This window comes from Ailuropoda melanoleuca, chromosome 5 (genome assembly GCF_002007445.2).
Source record: "Ailuropoda melanoleuca isolate Jingjing chromosome 5, ASM200744v2, whole genome shotgun sequence".
Taxonomy (NCBI): domain Eukaryota; kingdom Metazoa; phylum Chordata; class Mammalia; order Carnivora; family Ursidae; genus Ailuropoda; species Ailuropoda melanoleuca.
The window spans coordinates 68,899,105-68,924,050 of record NC_048222.1 but is presented as its reverse complement, the minus strand read 5'-3'; the positions used below and the strand labels follow the sequence as shown (position 1 = coordinate 68,924,050).

General features: G+C 39.0%; 1 protein-coding gene and 1 long non-coding RNA gene across 3 annotated transcripts in view; one reads left to right on the top strand and one right to left on the bottom strand.

Annotated features, from left to right (window-relative positions):
• The window catches only part of LOC109489396, a 162,404-nt gene that overhangs the window by 127,602 nt on the left and 9,856 nt on the right, over positions 1-24,946 (top strand). The window contains exons 3-4 of the long non-coding RNA XR_002142388.2: positions 6,672-6,751; positions 10,235-10,320. This is a non-coding gene — a long non-coding RNA (uncharacterized LOC109489396). The remainder of the gene's footprint in view (positions 1-6,671; positions 6,752-10,234; positions 10,321-24,946) is intronic.
• The window catches only part of DPH6 (diphthamine biosynthesis 6), a 317,109-nt gene continuing 313,968 nt past the window's right edge, over positions 21,806-24,946 (bottom strand). The window contains exons 12-13 of one of the 2 annotated variants that reach the window (XR_004625731.1): positions 23,307-23,706; positions 21,806-22,009 (exon numbers count right to left, since the gene is read on the bottom strand). The gene's annotated coding sequence lies outside the window, so the exon portion shown is untranslated. Of the gene's footprint in view, positions 22,010-22,327; positions 23,707-24,946 lie in introns of those variants that run through there. The other variant, XR_004625730.1, reaches the window with a different exon arrangement.

Below are 24,946 nucleotides of genomic sequence, written 5' to 3'. Positions count from 1 at the left end.
TATGGGGAGTGGGAGACGAAAACTGATACTGTATTTTTACCTCGGCATTATGTCAGCGTGATCTCAGACAGTGTTTGGCACCATTCTTTGCCCTCTATATCTTCTTTCTCTTTTCTTCCTGACACTTTCCTCTCTTTTGTAGAATAATCATTTTGATCTGCGCTGTTCCAGAAGTACTATTCACAGTGTTGCTAAAGGTGGGCTTGAAAGACTCTACGGTGTTTTCATTGTAGTGTTTCACACTGCTTTGGTCTGCATATTAATAGTACATTAAGACTCTAAATGGGTTAGATTCCTTTGCTTAAAATGGTATTCCTCTGGGGCACCTGGGTGGCTCAGTCCGTTAAGCATCTGACTCGACCCCAGCTCAGGTCTTGATCTCGGGGTCGTGAGTTCAAACCCCACATTGGGTTCCACGCTGGGTGTGGAGCCTACTTAAAATAAACAAACAAACAAACAAACAAATAAATAAATAAATAAATAAGTAAAATGGTATTCATCTGGCGAATGTCCACCATTACTTTACATTCCAAGCAGCTGATCGGACAGACTGTCCTGCCAATCTAGCATTCATGTTAGTCTGTTCATAGACGTCTTGGGGGCAGTTGTAGCTAACTCTAGAAAAATAAAAGTGGAGAAGATGCTCCTGATTTTTTTCTGGAAGAAACACTGGTTAATGTATATTACATATAGCAGTGTCACATTATAGAATAAATTAAGCTCGAAACGGGTTAAATAGAGATCATTATCATTGTCAAGCAAACATTTACATGGGACTTTCTATGTGGCAAGCATTTGATCTAAATTCTTGACATACATTAACCTGTTTCTTTCTCTGACAATTCAGTGAATAGGTACAACATTATCCCTGTTAACAGTTGAGAAAACTGAGAAGCAAGTTGATTAGAAAACTTGTCCAAAGTCATGGAGCTCCTACAGAGCAGAGCTGGTATTTCAAGCCAGGCAGCACACTTTCAGAGGCTCTTCTCTCAACCCTAATGCCATCCCACCTTACAGTGTCAGTAAATATTCGATTACGTTTGAAAAAAAAAAATGCATAGTATTATGCTACATACTGGGAATGTTAAAAAAAAAAAAGTATGAGACAGTTTGTGCCCTTAGAGGTCTTCAAGCTAGTTAGAAAGACGGGGCAAACAATAGAAAACTGCAGATCATTCCAGGCAGCAGAAGCTGTGATAAAGGAGCCATTCAGAAGAGCTCACTAGGATTTTGTAGGTGCCCAAGTCACTACAGGCTGGGCAAATTTGGAAAAGACTTCATGTCTATGGACTTTTGAGATGTTTGGACCAAAGATCAAGATGCTTTTTATTGAACGTTCTCCAAAATATGAATAGCTTAAAAATGCATCTGAAAATCACTAAGACAGATGGTCTGAAAATCATTTGAATCATCCGTAGGTAGAGAGAGTACTTGATTAAATCCCAGCAGGTGAGTGAGAATTACTACATAAAGCAAAGGAATTTAAAACACCATTATTGTACCATTAGTATAGAAGAATTAGAGTGACCAGATAATTCAGAAGATGCTTGTCTTGATGCCTTTACAAGTGGGCCATGCAATGCCTTGGGCTGCAAACAATTAGTCCTGCGTGTCACAGAAGCTTGCGAGTGACAAGACCCTTTGACAGCTCTGAACGATGAACCAGTGCCCAGGAGAACAGCAATCTAGAAACTAACTTGATTTGATACTACTTTTTGTTTAAAGCAACCAACATTTCAGTGATCTATAGTACTCCAGGGCTATATTTATCTACTCTTACTGTAATGCAATTGTTTCAGAAGAAATAACGGGTGAGTTAAATAACAAGACCAATGGCAACTCGGGATAAATAAGAATATAGGAAAATTTAAATTGTTAAAAATCCTCTATATCTATTCCTGCCGTTTCTCTTAAGTTCATGGCAAGATTATTTTATTTTTCTTCAACTTAACTTACTTGCTACTAAACTGTACTGTAGTGTGGCTCCCCCCCTTATAGCTAATTATCATTTATTCTATACATTCCATATTTCCAGTGAACATTATGTATCAGTTTCTTAATATTAATGTCTTTTTTAGAATGTGTTTAATTCACACAGATTGAATATATACATTATCTCAGTATATCTAATAATTTTTTATTATTATTTTCTCTCTAGTATTTCTACCATCCTTCCAGTTATTTAAAATTAGAAAGTTGGCTGGGTGCCTAGGTGGCTCAGTCAGTTAAGCAGCATCTGACTCTTGATTTTGGCTCAGTTCATGATCTCAGGGACATGAAATTGAGCCCCTCATTGGGTTCCATACTTAGAGCGTGGAGTCTGCTTAAAGAATCTCTCTCTCCCTCTCTCTCTGATCCCTGCCCCCCTCAGCAGCACTCTTGCTCTCCTGCTCGCCCATCCATGCACTCTCTCTCTGTCTCTCTCTAAAATAAAGAAATAAATAAATAAAAATTTTAAAAATTAGAACTTTGGGAGTCATTCTTAATGTTTTCCTCTCCCTTCTTACTTCATAGCTAATCAACGTATGTTCTTGTTATGTCTCTTAAATATCTTCTAAATGTGTCCAGTTCATAAGGCTAATTATTTTTTTTAATTTTTTTTAAAGATTATTTATTTATTTATTTGACAGAGATAGAGACAGCCAGCGAGAGAGGGAACACAAGCAGGGGGAGTGGGAGAGGGAGAAGCAGGCTCTTAGAGGAGGAGCCTGACGTGGGGCTCGATCCCATAACGCCGGGATCACGCCCTGAGCCGAAGGCAGACGCTTAACCGCTGTGCCACCAGAAGCATATACGGTCCTGCTGAGACTAGAACCCGGGTCTTCTGAGTCCTGGTTGAGCCATCTCTCTGATCTACTATGACAGTTTTAGAGAAGGGGCTTTGTTTTGATTCCAATCTATCTCAACAAAGTATTAATATATACTAATATAATAAACAATTAGAAACACAAATTCCTTACATACATTAGAAAAAAGGTAGCGCTAGTATTAGTGATGTGATTATATACGTGGAAAACCCAAGAAATTCAACTGACAAACTACGATATACAGTAAGATAGTTTAGGAAGATAGCTGATGTTAACTTATTATGCTGAAAAAGAAAAACAGTATTCATGTATACAACCAGTTAGAAGATATAATTGAAGAAAAGACCTATTAAAATAGTAGCAAAAAAGGTAAAATATTTAGGAATAAACTCAACAAGAAAATGTGAGAGACCCATGTGAGGAAATACTCCTGATACACAGAAAAGTACACTCAGAACAAATGTAAAGACAAACCACGTGCTTAGGAACGTTCAAGAACAGATAGATGTTTGCAAATGTAATGACATCCCCACCCCCTAAAATACCCACCAGGTTTTGTTGTTCTTCCCCACTCCGCAAATTATACACGCTAATTCTAAAGTTCATTTAGGAAAACAAATAAGCAAGGGTCACCAAAGGAGGTCAGTGGGGGTGGGGGCTGAGGGGTGGGGGTTGGGGGAGGCTATCTCTATCAGATATTGAAATAAACTTCAAAGTTTTAAGAGCTGTGTCATGCTGGCATATGAAAGGGACTCAAAATACCTACCGGAGTTCAGTGTGTGATAAAAGTGGCATCTCAAATCAATAGGAGTACTTAATAAATGTAATTGTTAATTACATTCATGAGTTAATTTAAGACTTACTAAATGAGAGTAGCCATGTGGAGAAATAGAATTCTATACTTTACCCTGTTTATCAGAATAAAACACCAGATGGATCAAATCTTTAAATGTAAAAAAACCCCAACCATGAAAGTTCTAGAAGAAAATACAAATTCCTTTATACATTTGAAGTGTGACAGGCCTTCTAAATATTGCAGGTAATGATGTTAGCGGCTAGCATTTCTACAGCACGTACTGTGCGGGAGACACTGTTCTATAAGAGCTTCGCACGTATTTACTAATACAATCTTCATAACAACCGTATGAAGCAGCTGCTGTTATTACCTGCATGTGAGCCTAAGCCTAGGACCAGGAGGGCGAACAGCATCATATGTGCCCTACAGGAAACACAAGATACTTCAGAGATTCAAAAGAGCAAGAAATATCAGTTTGGGGAAATAAGCAATGATTTAATGGAAACAGCAGAATCTGAGGTAGACCCAGAAAGATGGAAGGTGAGCATTATTAATAGGGTGAAAAGACTGTATGGATCCTAATTCAATGAACATGGGTCACATATTAACCCTTTAAGAACTTGAGGTCTAATTCAGGTTTGTGACCTTATACTTAAGATGCCTGCATGAGATAGCTAGTGACTAGTTTGGAAAGGTCAAATATCATCCAGACGTTTTGGTTTTATAGGAACCTGAGGCTGGCATATTGGAGCAGATGAGTTTTGTAACCGCTGAAAGACTTGAATGTCGGGGAAGGACGGCAAGGAGCCCCACTTTAGTATTTTGCACTAGACCACAGGGCAGGGCGGGTCAACTGTCCACAGGCAATGCTGGCCAGGACCATAGACTTGCGTAAAAGAATTATTGCTGGAGTTAGGGTCCTTTCAGTGCCACTACTGCACGGTGAGTGCAGAAATATTTTTATTACTCACATCCATCCCTGGTAACTACATATGTGGCCCAGATGCTTGTTCTGCTCCAGGGCCCACACATCTCTTTAATGCAGAAGTCTCTCAATGGCTTTCTTTGAGGAGAATGAGGATCTGGTCCACTGGGAGTCTTATGACTTTTTAATCTTATATAACGAACTGTTTTACAAAAGGGGTCAGTAAATTGGAAAGATTTTTGCAAAGAGAGACAGTGTGAATGTTATTTTCGATTGTGCCTCACGTACGCCTTTTAAAATCAGATTATTCTTTCTGAGGTGTCAGAGAGCATGACAGATTCAGAATTATAACTGGAAAATAAAATCAGGAACTTTTTTGTATCACATGGTGCAACTTAATAACAGTAAAAACAAAAGGCAGTCTTGAGAAGAGCAGTAGAGATTTCCTTAGCCATTTGAACTAATGATACACAATGAAAATGTATATGAACCCACTTAAGAATCTCATTTGGTTTCCAAACGGTATCAGCCAATAGCAGAGTACAGAACAACTTCACAGTGGTTATTCCTAATAAACACTTACAAACTTCAGAAAATTATTTGCTCACAGATCATGGTAGTTTTAAACTAAGATAATGTCTGGAAGGCAGAGGATGTGTTGTAAATTTTATACAACATCCTTAGAAATCTTCTTACAGTAAACAGCAGTCAAACTTAGCTGTCATTCCTACCTAGATACACAAGCTTGTGCAAACGAGCACGTCCTAGGGCTTTTACCTGGGACATCATTGTATTCACGCAAAAGAACAAAAATAATAACAAAGGTTTGGATGCTCCTTGAGAAAACTGTGATTTATTAAAAGGTGAGGATTATGAAGATTACTGTTTGTGTTAAGAGTCAGAGACAAAAACAGAGGCTTTTTTCTAGTTTACATTTCTGGCTCCAAAACAACGGATTTCTTTTTCAAGGCTTTGAAGACATTCAGAACATTGAGTCAATTATGACATCTTTTGTAAGTTTAGTCTTTGATTGCCTTGTCTCTCTCCTGCTCTCCCAAGCCCACAAAAGCAAAAGGGAAATAAAGTCAAACATCGGAATGTAATGAGAAAAAGAGAAGTAAAAAACGTAGGTAATTAGTTTGAGTTAGTCAGCTTTAACCCATGGAAATGGATTTAACTTCCGAGTAACCAAGATTTCTAGTAATTCATGTTATGATTTCTTTTAGCTTCTGGATCTATGATGCTCCTTTAGCTTAAATTGAAGGATTATTTACAAAACTATGGTCTGCCGCAGTGTTTTAACAATTTAATGCGCATTTAAAACACCTGGGGATTATATGAAATTGAAGATTCTGATTCAGTAGGTCTGGGGTTCGGCCTGACTTTTCACAAGTTTCCCGGTGTGGCTGCTGCTGCTGGTCTGTGGACCACATTTGGAGTAGCAGGCATCTAGATTTGAGAATTAGTTCTTTGAAATACTTAAAGAAAGAAGAGTTTGGTGGCTGATAAGAATCAGTGCATACAATCCCATCCTCTTGGAGAGTCAAAATTGACATTAGCATATTAAAAGCTCTGAAAAACCTCAGATTCTGTAAAAAGAAAACACATTTAGCTTTACTCCAGTGAGTGACTTAACTGGTAAAATACCATAAAATCTGCCCTCCCACTTTCTTTTTTGGTAGCACATTAAAATCTAGGGGAGTTTGAGTTCTGGGGGTACACACTTTGGGAGACACCGGTCCAAAGAAGAGTTTTTGGACTTCTTAACCCGTTACTCCAAAATCTGTCTCCTTAGAGAAATCATTATATTGCATTTTTGAGGTGAGAGGAAGGAATAAGAAATGATGGGCTTAGTTGTACGTAGTGGGAAGAGTATCATTTGTTTTTCTAGAAAGTATATGAACTCTTCTGAGATTTGGCTTTGGCAGGACAGAAAAAAATGCAGCCATGATTACTGCGTTTCTTTCACAATCATGAAAGATATCGCAATATGGGGTTTGGCCACCACGGTCATTATAGCCAGTTGATTTAAGGAGCTAAGAATAGATTTTACGTTCACATTTTAATGTTTCAAATAGTTGAGAAAACCTACAAGAAGAAGCATATTTCGTGATGTCAACATTATGTGAAATTCAAATTTCAGGGTCCATGAGTGCAGTTTTATTGAAGCACAGCCCTGCCCCTCCGTCTGTGTTGAGCACAGCTGCTGTCATGTGAAAGAAGGTAAGTCCTTGCTGCTGAGACCACGTGGCCTGCCAGTAAGAGATGCTAGCTATTCGGTCCTTCACAGAGAAGATGTGCCGCCCCTGCCACAATGGGCCTGAAGAACACAGCTTTAGAAAGAGTTAAGTGCGGAAGGCATGCGGATATTTGATGTGTTATTTTTGTCCTATCTTTCCATTTTTTAAATTGGAAATAGTTCATTGTCTAGGCATCAGTAGAAGTAGGCCTTATCTTTTGCTTAGTAATGTCTTTAAACTAAAAAACAAAAACCCACCAGACGCAGAGCTGGTATTTGCATTGATAACTATTTCTTGTGGTTTAATACCAAATACGAATTTATATCGGGAATCCACATTGTTTCTGTCATTGCAACATCCTTCTAAGGAGTATAGAGCTGGTGAAATGGAGGACCTCTGGTTCTGCGGTGTTTGATCCAGGGATTGGGAAGAGCAGAAGAGCTCTGTGAGAGAAAAGAAAAATGTGGGCAGTCCTGGAGGGAAGGGGGGAGGGAGAAGGGAGAGACAGTGAGTGAGAGAGAGAGACAGAGAAAAGAATATGAATAAATGAAAGATTATTAGTAGCTTAATATGAGCCCCTTCAGAGGGGCCCTCAAAACCTCAAAAAATCTGCAGATGACATGAATGCTTGATGCAGGGGATTTGGTTCTGAAAACCTGGAAAGAGTGAGATTTCCAGTTTGGGTGAGGCATAGCTGGAACCGAAGACAAAGAAAGACAGGGAAATTAACAGAAAAATTTGAGAAGGCCCTAGGATGTCAAAGGTGTATAACTGAGTGGGACAAGACGATGTCACCTAGCTCTCCAGAGGTAGGAAGGTGCGACGGATATCTGACTTGTATAATCAATAGATAGCTATTGAATGGTGAGCTTGTAGGAGGTACTTTATCCAGTTTCATTCTTGCAACTGGTGAAAGGGACCAAGAATACCTACTTCTCGGTGCTTCTGTGAGGCTTAAATGAGATCATTCATATGAAGCTTGTAGCCCTATTTCTGGCAGATAGTAAGATTGCTACCATTACTCTTAGTTCATCATTCTCAGCCCCCTCGCAAGCACATAGTAGGTGCTCACACAGTATTTGTTGCATATAAAATAGCAATACTTTCCCTCCATGATGAATGTTAGCCCGGTGTGAAACAAGGTGCACCTCTAAAAAGTGCTGTGCGTTTACATTCTGATTATGACTGAAAGGAACACCAATAAGACAGATTGCCCGAACTGTTATGAAATTGGGATTATTATAGTAGTAAGTTCCTTTTACTTATGGTAGCCTTAACATTATCAAACCTATGAGGCCCTGGAGACACATTGGCCCTATGCTGTTGTAAGATATCGTGCAGAAACATCACAGACCGTTGGTGATTATAATCAGACACTCACAAGTTTGATTGAGACAAAGAGGCAAAGAAGACAGAGAAAAAAAAATCTATTCATTTTTGAAAAATGTGAATAAGGGAGCCACATGAGGAAAATGTTCTTTTTTCCTCAGAGTATTTCAAAAAACGGAATCATCTGCCACTGGCTGCTTCTTTCTTTTCCATCTGAAGGCGAGCCAAGATCAAAAAGGCACATGGACCTTTAGCTCTGGCCGGTCTGTGACCTTCAGCAGGGGTTAATTGAGATGGAACAGAAAAAGTACCCCATCTTCTCTTGCATGATTACAGTGCACATTTCCATCCCTTTTTGCATCATTATAAAATATTAGAGCTAACCATAAAAAAGGACTGGATTTATGAAACTCCTCATAATTCAAACAAGAGCCAGAGAACTATAAAATTTTGAATCCAGATTTTCTTTCACCGTGTGTGTGTAGTGTGGTTTTTGAAGCATGTTTCCTTACATTATCTCATTTGATTCTCTTAACAACCCTACGAGGCAAGCAGGCGTAATTACCCTCCATTTTTATGGAGAAGCATATTGAAACTCTGAGAGATTTAAGGTTTCATCCACTTTTGCCTGGTTAGAACGTGCCAGAGATGGGACTGGGTCTGTGGATTCCTGGTCCACTGCTGTGGGCCATGTGTCTCTGGGGTAAAGGGTAAAGGGAGACGATGCATCTCCAGGCCTTGAACGGTGTTAGCCAAGGGCTTGGTCTTCCTTATGTGAAACACATGCTGAGATGACATTTGTCACGTTTGAATGTGTGTGTAAAAGTGACACTCCGCTTGAGAGACTAGGTCATGTTCATAAAAGAGGTAACCACACATGGAGTTCAATCTTGCTTGACTCATGCATTCTTCCACGGGAAAGGTGCTATTTTATGAGGCATGACTATTATTACTTTAAGTCACGTCATATTTGTTTCACTGAAGATAAATGAGACCTGTACCAATTTTTAAATGTTTATACTTTCTGGGCATAGTTTGAAATATTTTAAATAAAACTTACCTTGAAAATTATTATATTCCAAAACCACCTCTCTTTTTTTGAGAGCTATGGAGCAAACGTGGTGTCTGACCAAGGTCCCCTCCACAGGCTAACACTGAAATGACTTTGTCTTCCTTTACTACCGATGACATTCGCATTTGAGAAATTAAGGGAATCCTGAATGCATACTGATCCTTGGATTTTCTCTTATACAAACCCAGCCCAGGTTTAAGGAAACCATAACTTTTTTTCATATTAAATATGAAATGAAGTCAAGATTTCTTTAAAAACACACAATTAAAAACGCACACAAAAGAATGGATTCGTGGGGCTCAAGTTTCAGACCTGTTCCTGTCATATGTTGTACAAAAGGAGGCAGAACGTATGAATGGCCAAATTGAAATGGTTTGGAGAAGCTATTTTTAGAGGATAAGAAACATCTGAAAGCATAAGCTAAATGTTTCCTTTTTTAAACATCTGGAGTTTTATCATTTAAGTCCTCGTATTTGAAGTAGTGTGACGTGTGAGAAGAACTGGAATATTATCTTCTTTTGTAGTTCAAGGTTAAAACAGCACCATTGAACTTCCAGCCTCTGTGTGTGCGTGTGTGTCTGTGTGTGACTGGGGTGCAGGCAGTACAGGATGGAGCGGGGCGCACTTATGTGAGTGGGGTAGAGAGGAGGAAATAAAGATGAAGGAATGCAAACTCATTCAAGCTGGTTGAGAAAGGCTTTGCTGTTACCTTTGTTTTGACTGGGTTTGTGGATTATCTGTCTTGATCTGATTACTCTTTTTCACTGCTATTTAAAATCTGATGCACAGGAAAGCCCCCCAGTGGGCCAGGAATAAAGAAATTCAATTCTGTCGGTGTTCTAATTTTGTGGAAAATGGGTGTTCACCTAGACGCATATGAGAGAGATGTGTGTGTCACAGAGTTTGAGCTTTCTGAACATCACGGCTTAGAGTTAATGCCCAGTTTACACGACCTGAATAGGTGTGTTTTACTGGAGAAAACACTTCTTTTAACTCTATTTTGGAGATTTCAAAACATTACCTTCTGAAGCATTTGACAGACATACTGTAATTTTGGATTTGTAGATTGGATCTTGGTTACCCAGAATCATCACACAATCTGTTTCAGGAAGAAAGATTCCATAGCATGATATGTGACTGAGGCAAGAAGGGTGAGTACGCATTGTTAGGCCTTAAACATACCTGGGAATGTTTCTGATGATATTTGTTTACCATGCTGTTAACTTTTCAGATAATGGTGCTTCTAATTTTCCTGTTTTAAAATGTAATCTTTCAAATTAATGAAGAGAATCAAAATGATTTACAAAAAACACGTGCCCAAGGCACCACTACAACCCCTACATGAAAGTCAGAACTTCACACCATAAATATCTTATTGGCTGCTTACATTTTTAAGATCATATAATGCAGTGATTCCTTATCTTGGGTGCATGAAGTTTCTCTTCAAAATTGTATGTATGTATATAAATTTGTGTGTGTGTGTGTGTGTGTTTACCACAGCTTTCATTAGAACCTCAAAGAAACCCATAACCACTCCTACCCTCCAAAGTTAAGAACTACTGATAATAAATAAGCAGACAAGTTATATGAGACTTAAAACAGAAGGTCTTAGAGATCATGCTTTAGTACTCCTCTCCCTCCTCTCCTCTCCTCTTCTTGCAATCCTGTCCGATGTGCCTAGGGCTGGGGTTCACTCTTAGTCTTAGACCCTTATGCATGCACAATCAAGTCAATGAGGAGACATATGGGATGGATGCTTCTACTGAATGCCTGCTTCTTAATTCTGAATAAGGTATTCATTCTGAATCTCAGTGGCCATTCCTGCTCTCGTGAACTAGTCAGACAATGAAGAGAGGAATTGAAAAGTTTTCTTCTTCACTCTCCTTTTTAAGCTAAGAGCCTAGAGCAAGCCAGTTTCCTGAATTTTAGGCCTCGACATGGAGTTACAGCGCTGAGAACTCAAAGGGATCTCCTGAGAAGGACTCCACATCCATCCATCAAAAAACCCCTTATCAGGTCTTCTGCTTTTATAATCTCTTTGCTTTTCTTATTAAAAAACAAAAACAAAAACACTTTCACTTTAAGTCTAAGGATCCCTAAGTAATACTAAAATGCCACCATATTCCAACCAGGCCGGAAGAGAAGAGGGTACCTGACGTTGCCTAAGCGCCAATTGTGACACCCACTTGTTTTCTGTATTTCTACAGTATCCAATTCCTTATTTGTATGTTTCCAGTTTGCATCCCCACTCCTGTCTACAGGAGATAGAAGGGCAGAACTTTTTTTAAAAACGGGGTGAGACCAAAAGGCCACATTTCAAATGGATTAAGAGCTCTACGTTTTATATCTTAATTGGACTGTATATGCATTTTTTTCCTTGGATTTGTTTGATTGGTATTTGAAATTGCTATCTTTAATGTGGCTCTCAATAAAAGTGAACTTACTTGTGGTTTCATGGAATTATGGAGTTCTATGCATGCACTAAATATAATCTGAATCATTTAAAATAAACCTCCTCGTATGAATAGCATATTTTTCTGAACATTCTTATAACAGGTTGTTTTGAAACTCAAAAGTACCAATGTTAATAACATCCATAATTATTTCTCTACAACTTATGCTGTTATGTATTATGTAAGAAAAACTGGTAAAAAGAATTTTAAAAAATAGAGTCCTCAACTTGAATTAAATAAGTGAGAGATAGAAGAAATTATAGTACTTATGTTGGGAAAGCTATTTTTCAGCTGTTGAGATTTTAGCTATGGCATGATGAGGAAAAAAGTTGAACGCCTACGTACCAGCGTACACAATGGGTTTCCGTGAAGGAAATTGGTTTTAGCAAAAGATGACTGGAAATGATTTTTAAAAAATCCTTTGTCTCTACTTCTATCTTATTCACCAAGCAAAACCGTCATCCTCTTCAAGTCCAACTCCACCTACTTGCTGCTCGCACCAAACAGGAAAGTGGCTGGGAAAACACACTGGCTGACTTAATTATACCAGAGAAATGCTCACTGGTCGCATCTTAGATTTATATTCACTGGACTTAAATGGGCCTTCAAGAATCCTACTACATTGAAAGAGTCATTTATTCTTCTATTTTCTAAGCTAACACTTCCACACTCGCACTCTTTCCTTTGTCCTCCAACTGCGAACACGTCCCCCTCCTCTTCACCCCCAGCTAATGATATTGCCTCTCACATTCAAACTTGAGAAAGGAGATGAGAATCACTTCATCTCCCCTCTACAAAATCTGCCTCTCTGTACCCTGCCTTCTCTTCCTTTACACTGGGGAACCTGGTCCCATGGAAGGCTGACCTCTTCACTTGCATAAGGTCCATTTCTTCTGGACCTTTCCAGGATTTCACTTCTACAATTATCCTACCTTTCTCTTGTAGCTTAAGTTTCTACTTTTCTGCTGGATCATTCCCAATCAACGTACATAAAGGACGGTAATATCTCTCATTAATAAAATACTTCTCTCTAGATCACACATCCCTTCTACCTACTGTCCCATTACCTCATTTTGGTTTGCAGTAAAACCTTCAAAAGGTTCTGTGTCTACACTTTCCATATCTACCTCTTCACTTCCTTTCATTCCTAACCCACTCCATCCGGGCTATTTTCTCCATTGCTCCACAAAAGCCATTCTTGTTGGGATCCCCAGAATTCTCCATCCAGCTAAATCCAATGGTTGGCTCTTCACTTTCATCTTACTTGACTAACCAACAGAATTTGACACAGTTAAGCTGTCTCCCTTTCTTGAAACATGTTCTTTCTTTGGTTTCTGAGATACTATGTTCTGTTAGCACTGCTATTACCTCAGAGACCTCTCCTTCTTAGTCTCCTTTGCTGAATCTGTCAACTTTTACATTTCTAAAGGAAGCCCCAGTCCTTAATGTTTTTTTCTTTGCCTTCAACTCTCTAGGTGTTTTCATCTCTTTTGTGGTTTAAAATCTAAATGATGGATGCCTTCCCAATTTTTATCTCTGTTTTCAAACTCTCCCTGAGGTCTACACTCATGAGTCTGTCTGCCCATCATCACTTGAATAATTGACAGAGATGTCTACATCTGCAGTAAAGAAAAGCAGAAAAATGGCCAAAACCATACCGCCTTTTGGGGATTAAATGTTTGCGTCCTTCCCCATGAAATTAATACACTGAATCCCTAAACTGCAGTCCAATAATGTTTGGAGAAGGCCTTTTTGGAGGTAATTATGGGTAGATGACATCATGAGGATGGGGCCTCGGCCTGATGGCATTACTGCCCTTTTAAGAGAAACTAGAATGCTTGTCTTCTCTCTCCACCACGTGAGGACCCAGTGAGAAGGCAGCCATCTATGAGCCAAGAAGAGGGCTCTCTCCAGAAATGGAATCAGCTGGCACTTTGATCTTAGACCACCCAGCTTCTAGAAATTTTGTTTAAGCCAAGTCTTAGTATTTGGTTATGGCAGCCTGAGCTGATTAATACAGCTTTGCCTTCCAACCTGCTCCTCCCCAGGCTGCCCCATTTAATAAGCGGCATTAGTATGTATCCACTTGCTCAGACTGAGAACCAGGAGTATCCTTGACTCTTTACCCACATTCCTCATCCAAATTCACTAACAAATCCTATCAGGTCTTCTTCCTTCAAAATGTATCCTGAATCTTGACGCTTCTCACCATGTCAACTGCTAGCAACTTTGCCCAAGACACTTAAATTTCTTTTTTTTTTTTTAATGATTTTTTTTATTATATTATGTTAATCACCATACAGTACATCCCCGGATTCCGATGTAAAGTTTGGCTTCATTAGTTGCGTATAACACCCAGTGCACCATGCAATACATGCCCTCCTTACTACCCATCACCAGTCTATCCCATTCCCCCACCCCCTCCCCTCTGAAGTCTTATATTTCTTTCTTTTTTTTTTTTTTTAAATTTTTATTTATTCGACAGAGATAGAGACAGCCAGCGAGAGAGGGAACACAAGCAGGGGGAGTGGGAGAGGAAGAAGCAGGCTCATAGCAGAGGAGCCTGATGTGGGGCTCGATCCCAGAACGCCGGGATCACGCCCTGAGCCGAAGGCAGACGCTTAACCGCTGTGCCACCCAGGCGCCCCTGAAGTCTTATATTTCTTGCATATACTTTTGCAAAGTTTTCTAATGTGTCTTCCTGTTTCCACTCTTCCATATCCCCATCCCAATGTCAACCCAGTATCTTCCATACAGCAGCCAGAGATATCTTTTAGAAAGAAACGTCAGAAAATGTCATTTTCTCTGCCTTGAAACTTCTGTGGTACCCCTGGATGTTCAGAATGAAGTCCAATGACCTAAGTGGGACCTCAAGGTCCTCCATAATCCAGCCACTGTTTGTATCTCCACCCTATTTCATGTCCAATTTTGCGTTTATTTGCTTTGCTCTGGCTACATTTGCTGCTTCTAAATATGCCAATCTTGGTCTTACCTTGGGGTCTTTGTGGCAGTTGTCCCTTCTAAAACACTCTTCTCCCAGAGCATTGCAGTGTTCACTCCCTCACTTCATCCAGGTCTTTGTTCAAATGGCACCTCTTCGCAAAGGTTTCTCTTGAGCATTGTATCTAAAATAGCCACTACCCAAGTTAGGTAATTTATTTGCCAGATGAAGAATTAATAAATTAATTAATTAATTTGCAGAGTTTGCAAATCAAATGTTTTAAAAGATTAACACCCAGTTAGAAAATATATTCATTCAAAAAAACTTGAGTAAAATCCTACTGTTGTTCCAGATGGGTGCTAAGGATATAGCAGTAAACAGAACATACAAAAAAGATTCCTAACTTTATAGAACTTACATGAAACTCTTACATGAAAAAGCGGATCGTAAAAAAGAGGAGAAAATGACAAATACACCTCGGAGAATGTGTTTAACCACCCTGTTAATCAGAAAAATTCAAAAATTTAAAATAAGGTACAATTTCTTGCTTATCAAATTGGCAAAGAATTTTGAAAAACGAATAAACCTAGCATTGCTCAAGTCAGCGAATCAGGCACTCTCCTTCACAGCTGGAGAGAGTGTATAGTTAGAATGGAAATTCAGTGGTATGTATGAAAATTCTTTAAATGTTTTTCATTCTTTGACCAAGACATTTAGAGAAACTTATAATAAGAAAATAATCAGATAGGTACAAAAAGTTACACATAAGAATGTTCAACACATCATTATTTACAACAACAACAACAAAATGGGGACTGAACTAATTTTCCAGGAGTAAAGATTTGGTTGAATGCACTCTGCTCTATGGAACGCTATGCATCCAGTCCATTAAAAAGGCACCTGTAGAACAGTTCATGTCCTGGGGAAGTGTTCATGAGATAGTATGTGAAAAAAATGAGGTTAGAGAGTAGAATGTTCAGTGTAATTGAAATTTATTTTGAATGCACATATTTTACTTTTAAAATAAAAATTAATTTAAAAACCAAAAAATAAAATAAACTAAAATAGCCACTACCCTGTCTTTCTCCCTTGCCCTGCTCTATTTATCTCTATTGCATTTATCATAATTTATTGCTTTATCAACTTTCTCTTCCATGAGGATTTAAGCTTCAAGATCTTTGTCATATTTACCACTAGATCCCCAATGCCCAGAAGAATCTCCACTAAAGAGAAGACACTCAATAGTATTGAATGAATGAACGTATGTGTTGAATGAATGACGCTTTTGAATGTTTTTCCAAAGATACAGGAATTGCCGTTTATAAATTTTAAGGTCTGAAATCTGTTTTCAATAACGTGTTCTTTGAATGAGGAGAAGGGGGAAAAAACCAACCCAACCCTGAACAAACGGCACAATAGTAAGGCCTAGTTCTTTGTAAATCAAGAAGATTTCAAAGTGGCAGAGTTGGAGGTATCAGCCGAGCTTACAGTCAGGTTTACGGCAATGGTGATGAAGTAAAGTGAGCAGAGAAAACAAAATTACACGTGCTTGTTTGGATTCTTGAGTGAGCAGCAGAGTGAAAAGGGTCGGTTCTACTGTGCCCACCATAATTTTCTCACCTCTGGGCCTTTGGAACTACGGCTAGCACATCGTAGTTGGGCTTCCTGAGGACGGTGCTGAGGCTGTTAATGACTCCGGCACAGAAGACCGGTCTGCTCCCTTTCTCTCGGCTTTTAGCTTTCCCAGAGGACTCCGGCTTTACTGCCGTTTATCTTCCTCCATCCTCAATTCCAACACAGACATCACCCCTCGGTAAGCTCACGCAGCATCCCCAAATTGTAATATCTCATCTTATTTCTTAACCCGCCTTTACACTCTAGAATGAATATAATGCCGTCCCTGAAATAAGATAATAAGATAGGTTTAAAATATTAATTTGAAGAAACAGCCAGGACTTTCCACTCAGGTGTGAAAATGTCCTGATGCAAATAGAATAAACTAAAGCACATTTGATTTAATAAGCCGTGGATCTAAAAGTTATGCTAAGCAGTTTATCCAATCACAGTCTTCAATACATCTCTGGGCACTGGCTGGATATAATTGGGGATAAGAATAAGGAGCAAGCACCAAAATATTAAATCTAAATTAGTCAGCCGTTCAAATGAGCAAACCCTTTGTGGACCGTATTGATCATGAAACTGCACGTCACCACCCGCCAATGACATCCTAGGACAAATGCTCAGAACGCCTAATTTTCTTCCATGGTTGCTAGGTTGGCCTTGAGCAGCAAAAGGCAACTGGATTTATTTTGTTCTGGCAGCAGCTCAGTGGGAACATAAACTAGCAATGCTAGGGAACAGAAGGTCTACACAGAAAAGGAAGCTCTACTCGTATACTATACTAAACCCTCAAATGCCAACTACGCCTAAACCAGAAGCAATGTAAGTGGTAAACACTAACATTTTCAGAGAACTGTCTAATATTCATGGAGGAATCTATAAAAGGTGACTTTGAATAATCCCTTCCCAGCAAACCTGTAAAAGCTTTATAAAATATGCTGCAAAAATGACTCACAGTAGATGTAATTACTGTGCAACCTTGGAAACTGATGTAAAAAATTCAGCTGCCAGCATGTTAACAGCCACCTAATATATGGGTTGTTTGATTGGACTCTTTGGGCAAAACTGCAAAATTCCTAACCCATTGCTGCTATATATTTTATCAGGGCCAAATTTAGCTACTTTCATTTTTTAAAATGCCATTTTCGACATCACAGTGAATCAAGTTCAGTGCTGCTTAATTGCTTGCATACATTACAACCTAATTCATTTCCCCAAACACTAATTTAACTAGTTATTATTTATTTTTATTTTTTGGAACAGCAGCAGAGTTCTGATGCCCGAACTATGAAACTTGGCAAAATCATTGCTTTCTTAACAAAAAACTGTAAGAATCAGCAGTGAAATTTCCTCCTCTCTGCAGTCAGCAACTGTTTCCCAGTTTTTTTTTTTTTAACGTATTCATCTTAAATTAACAGTTTGGTATAAAAATGGTTCATTGCCTGTATTCTGTTTTCAATCATAATGTAGTATTTTTGTGGGCAGGGAGAAGAGCCAAATTTTAGAAGGGTCATATGCCATATTTTCACCCTGTGCCTCATGTCCATCCTTCGGCCTTGGCTGAGGCGATCAAGTATATTGTCACTTTAACAGCTAATAATGCCAACCAAATATGTCAACCTTTGAAAGATATCCTATTATTACAAAATGCTCACTCTGTAGCCATCACCATCCTAGGCCTTGGTCTATGGGCTATCGCTTCTGGAAAACTGAATTAAATTGAATTGCTGTAAAACTAATTCTATGGTAGTGTTACTATAGGCATTTGCTATTTAAATGACCTTAACAATGAATCTTTTAGAAAAGAGCTCATCCCCCCTCCCCATTTTATGGTGGAATAAGTCTATCCCATTCCCCCAAATTTATCTGTTCGATAAGTTTACATACATAAGATTTTCTCCTAAGTGGGGTCTATCCCAACTGTGGGTAAAAAAAATGGGTGATACAGAAATGCTCTACAGGCCTTCTTCCTGATTTATATTTCGGATTATTAGGATCACTCAAATAAAGCCACATAAACTGACTTGAGCCCTCAGTCCAACCTCTTCATTACATATCCCCTTGTTATTCTAAGGCATACTGTTAGTGGGCAGGGATTTTGTCTTATGAATCTTTGTACCTCAATAAATATTTATAAAATTGAATTCTCAGTTTTGTGCAGCTGAAACAATACCTTCTATTATATGGCCGCTCTGGCAGAAAACACCCTTTGATTTACTTGTAGGAAACTAATACTAATTTTACGAAGAAGGATTAAAAAAAAAACATAAAAGTTTGCCAAGGAGGGGAGGATACTTGCCTTCAAGTATATCAGTAACAATGAAGACTTCCTGATTTTTATCATCCCAAGTTTCATGGCTACAGATATTGAAGCTCAAATTCTTCTACATAATTAATTCCCGTTCAATATACTGGTAGATGCTATGAAATTGAATTTGCCAGCACTTGAATTAGTCTGTGTTGAGGAGTAGAAACTTTTGCTGCTAGAACAGTGAAAGAGCAAATGCAGAGCCCAGAAGTTATTTTAACTACGAGCAGTGCTTAAACCTTTAATCAGCTTAAACATGTTTAGTTAAGTCATTGTGATCAGTAATTGGAACACCTGAGTCTACTTAGCCGGCTGACCTTAGTCTCTAACTCTGAACAACGCACATCTCAGGACTGCAACCTCACCTCGGGACTCTGTGAGTAGATGAGATTTAGAAAGCTTTGAGCAGTCCGGAAACTCCCCACAGCTCAGTACAATTCTGTGTCTACGAAGTTCAAATACTATACACCTCATCTTAAATAATTTGCAGTCTTGTAGTAAGAAAAACAAATCATTAACGAAACATCATTACAAGAACTTCTGTGTACTGGGCTTCCTCATATATATGCTAATGTTGACCACAATGCAGAGCATTATTTCACTTTGGAAACTTGTAATTAAGAATGATCTTTCCATTCAAAACCATTAATCTCAGAGATACAAGATCTCACCTTGGCCTCCATTACCATTCTATAGAGTTAGAAACAGGACAATAGTTCATTACTGGGGGTTGGTACTGAAAGAACCCCAACCAACCAGAACACAACACACACACAAAAGATGGTAACGATGCCACAGTGCAAGAGAAGAATGCAGAACGAAACCCCACTTACGCTTTGTTCACAGTTGTTAAAAAAAAAAAAAGTACTGCTTAGATTCTGATGCTAAGAATCAACAAAAAGAATATTGTAAAGTGTCAAGATGTAGAACCGTTTTCCCCAAGGGGACCCCGTCACAAGTCTGCCTGCTGGGAGGAGGATCTGGTCAACGAGCTCTGTGAAGGGAGGGAGCATCCTGGAGATTGAAAATCCTCTCACTCAAGCACCAGGGAAGAGGAACTCAAGGGAAACAAGCATTTTTGTAAAAGGCAATAGAAGGGAGATTCTGATCAGGGAAGGAAATGTTTTCTGTTGTTTCAGAAGTACTAAGGAGGCATAAGAGGGCAGAGTGACCATAGAAGTGAGTTCTCTTCCTATTTTGGTGTATGCCTGCCTTAGGGAAATCTATTTATAAAGATCAACACTAAAACTAGACATATCTTTAAACTTGGCTTTTAGATTGTGGGGCAAACAAAAGCCGATTTATTATAGGGTGTGAGAGAGATAAGGCCTCAATGCCACCCTTGTTCAAGCCGCTAGGGACCTCAGCAGAGTACGAGCAAACACGGGAGCAACACCTGGCGTCGGTACAATACTTCACAATGAACAAAACACTTTCACATACACTGTCTCCACCGAGCAGAAGCAGGACCCCACGTGTGGACGAGGCTAGTTAGCTTTTCTGTTTTACGGAAAAGGACACTGAAGCTTTGAAGAAATCACAAGTTGTTTTAAAAAACATAGGTCCTTCTTGATAAAGAGAAGTCTGACCACATTAAAAAAGAACAGTCACAGAACTGGAAAGTTTATCAACAGCAGCCTGTAGTAAAAGCTATATTTTATAGTATGGTACACCTTTTGTTCTATACTAGGATTTTATGACGGTTGTTGCTCCTGCTTTTACAAAGCAGTAAGTTCAAATACCTGACCAACTGCCTCGAATTCTGAAATCTAGCAGCTCCTAAGCTCCAAGAGTTTAAGGGAATGGATCGTTTGTAGCAGACAAGGATTCTGAACACTTCGCACTAAGCTACAGTGTTTCCCCAGAGAAACAAAGTCATCTTGCCTGTTCTGCTCTCTTCCTAATAACCCCCCAACTGCACCAACTGTCCGACTGACTGTAAGGGAACTGTGTGTGAGCGGAGGAGACGGGAACCGCTGGGGGTAAGGACCCTTCGGATGGGTCACAAGGTACCACCTCTTTTGTATGTTCAGCTGCCACCCTACGTTTATTCCCAGAGGAGTGGAACTTGGCCTTGCGAACGAAGCTAGTTCTAATTCTTTTCCTGGAGGTTAAAGCCTCTGCTGTGTTTGCTGCGTGACAATGGGATATTTATAAGATAGCTCTGAGACAGGATTTCATAGGGTTTACTTCAAAACATTTCTCACTGATACTTTTTCACCCATTCACTTAACAGTCTTTATTTACTACCTGCAAGGAACTGTAAAGTAGGAGAAATGCTTGTAATAAAATTTTGATACTAATAATTCTTAAAATTTTATTTCTAATTAAGAACCTTCATATGACTGGTATCTTTGACTTCTAACGTTTAACACCATAGCATGGACACTGGCCTATACTTTATTTTCTCCTGAGCTAAATGATGTTGCCTTGTAAAGGAGAAGAGTACACCTCAGTCACAAACTTCATGACAAAGATCGCCTGACGGGCACTATATGAACTTTCGGCATCTTATGTCCAGGAATGTGCGTGTAGCACCTATTTCAGGACCTCTTTACTGATAATTTAATGCTGCCTCTAAATTTAACGCCTATTGCCTTTTCACCAGAAAGCAGTTTTTACTGATGATAATGATGATGGTCATTAGGGCCTTGGAGACTTTTAAAAGGATCTAAGGATGAATGAATAAATAAAAACCATGATGACTCATTCTGCACCCAGTGCCATTAGCTCAACACACATGGGCACGTTTCCTTTCCCTCACAAAACTGCACTATTAAATACATGTTACATGTCTTTTTCAAACAGAATGGGTATAATTTATTCAAAGAATATCGTGAGATTATGGAATGCTAGCAATCAAGTAGGCATGCTGCAAAAAGCAAATACATTTTACCAGGTTGATTTTTTTTTCTCTAAAACGAGTGCTCATAGAACAACCACCAGATTCCGTCAGGTTCTATGTTTACCTTCTCTCCTAAATGAAAGGAGTTTATTCTTTGCTACATTTTCACTGCCTTCTTTATCTTATGTTTTAAATATATTAAGAAATGTCATGTTGAATTTCCTTCTTGTATTGCTTCAGGTTAAGTGGGGAAAAAAGTGGGGATCTTAGAGCACCATCTTTTACATTATTAAATGAATACAGATCAATTAATATTTCATGTTCACATTCACAAAAATGTGAATGTATAGACCCTGACCTTTAATACTAGTATGCAGGTACAAAGAGATATTCCAGAATTATTTTTATAAAGACATATGTAGTATTTTCTCAAAAGTAAAGTTGTCACAACGTGGTATGTTATGGCCATTATGGTGTATTTTATTTCACAAGGATTAAACTATACAAAATCTCGAGGCTGCAAAAAGATTTAGTTATGCTCATTAGGCACTGAGTTTATTAGTTCAGTCTCTGTTTTTCCCTTTACGAGCCAATTTCAAAGCCATCGATAGGCCTCCTAATGACACGTGTAAGTAGCCACTTCCTTATTTTCCTTTTCTTCTTGCAGCAGACACTGTAACAGTGAAAAGGACATTGAACCATAACTCGGGTAACAAGGATTCTATACCTAACTATCCACTCAGGGACCAGGTGACCCAGCATGGGATGGTGACCAGTGCCACCTGTGACTCGCTTCCCCATAGCATAAAGAAAATAGTACCACAGGGTTGGCATAATTCTGTTTAGTCTGCAAAACAAAAACAAAACAAAACAAAACAAACCCCAAATCACCAACAGACCCAAAGAGAAGAAGTGAGCTACGGAAAGGTTCTGGCTTTAGACAGATTCAGTATATTAAAATTTGTATTTAAACAAAAGATAAATGAGGAGGTTGCTATTCACTTTACTTTAGAAGTATCTGATATAGGAAGTGATGCATTTTAAAAGCTCACCTCCATAAAACGTTCAAAGCACAATTCAATTTGCAAATATTGAATTAAAATACACCTATAGCAAGGCCTGAGGTACTGCTGCATTTTAAAACCCACTGAGGGGCTTTGTACACAATTTAGGTTAATACGATAAAGGAATAGTACATCAAATTGGGATTGATTGTTCTGAATCAGATTCAGTCAGTCCTATTTACATGAGGCTGGTCCAGTGAAAACCAAAACTTCCATCCGCCTGGAAAGACTGAGAACTTGCCGTTGCCGTTCCAAGTGGAAACCAGCCAGTTGCTAGGCCTTGAGTTTTGACTCTTGAGCATGACTTGCTTCAGGAGAATGAAGCGTGCCTTTTGGTTCAACCCCCTTGCTTTGGTAGCCAGGCACAAAGAGAAAGACACCAAGTGTGCACTGCTGCATTTCTCTCGGGAGGACGATCGAAGCCCTTTTAGTAAAATGCCTTGGGGACACAGTAGTAGAGCTCCCGTTTGAGTCAGAGCTGGTTTGGGGGGTGAGATTTTGGCCCTCCGTTACGTGCGGGTACCGTGGAGTCAGATTTACGTGGGGTTGATCATCTCTCCAGTGTAGTGCTCGTGGTACTGTGCACACACACCTCTGCACTAATATCTACGTATATAATGTGTACAACATGGTTTGGAATATAATAGAGGGTTATATAGTTGAAAGAAGTAAATTTCTTTAAACACTTTAAATCACTCATGGGGTAGTGAAGGGTTCACACAAAAGGTGTAAGAGAAGTGAGATGAGCAAAGGAAATAATGCACTCCCATCTCCCGCCCCCCTCACTGACTGGACTGGGGGCCAAGCCTCCCACACTGCTCAGGTTTTCTCCCTCTCTCTCTGATAGTCCTCAATGATGGGATTCCACAGTCTGTACTTCGTTTCAGCTTCTAATAGCTCCCTTACCTGCCTCTAGGACGTTGTCATGAAGGTTGGTTTTTTTGTAGTATCTTCTAAAACACAGTGGTGCGGCTTGGCTGTTTTCAGAGTCTTCTTGCCTGTGGAAACACAGTCATCAGGTCTTCTAGAATCCTGTTTGAATCAGGTGAGGAAATAGAAGGTGATGTCCATTTTAAGGAAAGGGACACGGTGTCTTGGGTACAGAACTGGGGGCCACAGTTTCACATTCAACTTGAAAACCCTCAGATATCTTCTTCAAAGTAAAGTGCTTCCTTCTAAATGGTTCGTTGGCCACTGCAATGATATGTCATTTAATAGCAGCCTCTCTGGGGAGACGGAGAACTACTACGACCAGCAGGATATGGCCTGAGTCATTACTGGCATTGCTGTGACACTCGTGTTCTTCCTGGAATTGAAGAAAACAAGCAGGATGTTAATGTCCGAATGGATCTGCTAGTATTTCAGAAACCTTATTAGGTTTCTGTACATACTCTTAAGTAAATTTTTAGCAAAATAAATAGTTATGTAATAAATGTGACTAGATTGAAAAACGGGGGCTATATAAGGTGTTTCAGTTTACTACTCTTAATTAAATAATTAATAAGCGATGCCCATAATTACCAATATAAATTAGGAGTCTTATTATGTATGGTTGCATTCTGAATAGTTTTTGTATCTTTAATGTGTTTGGTAGAACCAGGAGAGAAAAGAGAAAAAAATTATCTTACATTTAGAAACATGTGTGGGCACATGAATTCAATTCAATGTATTACTTTAGTATGTCATCCAACTGTAAATGCAAAAATATTGAAGTGTATTTATCTATGCAGACATACTCATACTTAACTCATAAGGGCACAGCACATCATCTGTGGTGACTTAGTGTGTGGGGTCATGCTTTTCATTGGCTAGTCACAATTGAGGGTCATGACAATAACTTAACTCTTAGAAACAGTTTGCTTTTTGATACCTTTACATTTCATAAAGACTTTTATGAGGAAAGATGCGTATTTTTATATTGAAAAATGCAATTTGTTGTGTATGTAAGAAAAGTGTGCTCATAACTACTATGAAAGGTACTTGGATGAGTTTCATGCATTTGTAATGGATTTGTGTAAATCGAGGCTGAGATTACAAGAAGGAAGGGACAGGAAAACATCCTGGGCTCTGACAACATGATGCTTTAAACAGCTCAGCATAGCCAAAAATAAACTGGCCCCTTTCCCTATCCAACATCTCTTCTGCATTTTGGGAAATGGTATCTATCCGCTCAGTTCCCAGGGCTGGAGAACTGCACCTCATCCTTGTATCTCTGTCTTCCTTAGCAACTTCTCCCAATCTCGTTCCAAGCAGCCACTGAGTCTTGTCATCTCCAGCCCCTTAAAAGCACTTAAATATGCCCATTCATTCTGTCTCTTTACGTTCACCTTAATTTAGGCCACTGTCATTTATGTTGCTTAGATTTCTGTGAAGCCTCCTAATGGGTCTTCCTACCTGTTCCCAGTCTTCTGCAATCCATTTGCCACACTTCAGCCAATGTAATTTTTTCTAAGATATATCTGCCTTTCTTTTTTTTTTTTTAAAGCCCCTGCATGCTTAATATCACTCAGTGGTTTTTGATCTAACATTCAATTTCCTTAGCATGG